This window comes from Apis dorsata, unplaced genomic scaffold (genome assembly GCF_000469605.1).
Source record: "Apis dorsata unplaced genomic scaffold, Apis dorsata 1.3 scaffold_111, whole genome shotgun sequence".
NCBI classification, from domain to species: Eukaryota; Metazoa; Arthropoda; class Insecta; order Hymenoptera; family Apidae; genus Apis; species Apis dorsata.
Genome location: NW_006263406.1, coordinates 189,650 through 191,469, shown reverse-complemented (window position 1 = coordinate 191,469; position 1,820 = coordinate 189,650). Strand labels below are relative to the sequence as shown.

Sequence of the window (1,820 nt, the reverse complement as noted above, 5' to 3'; positions counted from 1 at the left end):
ATATATATATATATATATATATATACGAACGCAATTAAGAGTCGTGGAAGAAACGCTATAAGAGAAAGTGGCGTTACTCGCGACAATTTGCCAACGTTTAATCGCCCGTTGTCAAACGCTTAAAAAAGTGAAACCATCAAACTTAGTCCCCCCTCCCCTGCCCCTCCCTTTATTCCAACTTTCTCCTCACTTCTCGCCTCTCGAGAACGATATTTTCCAACCGTTCGATTTCGCGTAATTATCGACGTCGACAACTCGATCCAAGTGGCGTATTTCCGCCTCTGCCCGAACGAACGCAAACGTTCGGTATTTATTTAACGAGGCGTCGATACTCTCATCGCGCAAATATCCGACGAACGACGAGCCGGCCGCCTCGCGACGAGTCTCTCTCCTTGGATGCCTTTTACGGGAGGACGACACGCGTCCATCTATTTTTCTCCTTCTCTTTCCGTTCTCTTTTCTTTTCCTTTCTTCTTTTTCTTTTTCTTTCTTCTTCTTCTTCTCTCGGGGAGAAGTCACTCCGTCGCGTCGACACAGAACCGGCCCACTTCGATAAACGCTCGGATCGATATTGCCGCTCGATGGATTTTACGCTCGCCGCAAAACGCCGACGTGACGTAATCCGTAATTAAGATCGGACGATAAGCGTTATCGCCAGATTACATTGGATTAAATTCTATTTCGAAACGAGACAGCTAAGCGCAACGACTTATATATATATATTTGAAGAAAATTCGGAGGTGCATGGTTTGAAGAATGTTTTCGACACATCGTTCGAACGGAATCCAAGAATTTTTCCAACGAATTTTTAAAAAAGGATTTCATCCATTATCCTGTATCAGAACTCACTCTTATCATCTATGCGATAACTCTAACCAAAATCGATATCAATATCGAGTAATAATCTCGAAGAAAAATTTAAATAAAATTGGTGGAAGAGAGAAAGGGAGAGAGAAATAAAATAAGATGATAATGCTTACCTTAAATAGGAACCGACATGACAGGTACGGTTCGTGTTGCCGTGCCCCGAATATCTGCAAAACAAAACGCGACAGATCAATATCAACGTTATCAATATCAATGTAACGAAAATGTGCGAATATTTTTTTTTTTTTCTTTCGAATAACTTTTCGTGTCGAACAGTGAAACTGTCCTAAATTTCGTCCATAAAAAAAAAAAAAAAAAAAAAAAAACAAAGAACACGACACGAATTTCACGTCGACGATAAAACACAGTCGTAACGCGCGCCTAGGCGCAGCCCTCCATGTAAATTGCACGCTCCGCTCGCGCCGAGAATCCCCCTTGATTTACGTATAACATCGGCAAAATCTACGGACGATTTACGCCCGGTCTCCTTCCTAAAATTTCCACCAACCTCGAGAATTATTCCACGCGTAACACATAATATATATATATATATATATATATATATCGTCTCCTTTCGAAATAATCTCGTTCGTCGAACGCGAAGTAATTTGGACAGACGCGTATATACACACACATATATTTATTTATTTAAGATTTTGGAGAGGCGTTGGAATGGAGGAAAAGAAACAGGGACGGGAAGAAGGGAGGGTCGGGGCTCTTCTAATGAATGGATCGCGACGAGTGATCTATTCCGCGTCTAGGATCCTCGTAGATCTGTCGGGGCCACGCCCAGCAGCGACAGAATTTAAAGCGTCTATTTATAAAGAGTGAACGAACGGGTCAGAACGCTCGCTCGCTCGCTCGCTCGCTCGCGTGTTAAAACGCGTCGCGATATCTTGCGTTGATCCGGTTAATTCTGGGATGGAGCGAGCGAGAGAGAGAGAGAAAGATGG

General features: G+C 42.9%; 1 long non-coding RNA gene across 1 annotated transcript in view; it reads right to left on the bottom strand.

Moving 5' to 3' along the window:
* The window catches only part of LOC102674955, a 34,795-nt gene that overhangs the window by 2,881 nt on the left and 30,094 nt on the right, over positions 1-1,820 (bottom strand). Inside the window, exon 2 of the long non-coding RNA XR_421244.2 lies at positions 981-1,034. This is a non-coding gene — a long non-coding RNA (uncharacterized LOC102674955). The remainder of the gene's footprint in view (positions 1-980; positions 1,035-1,820) is intronic.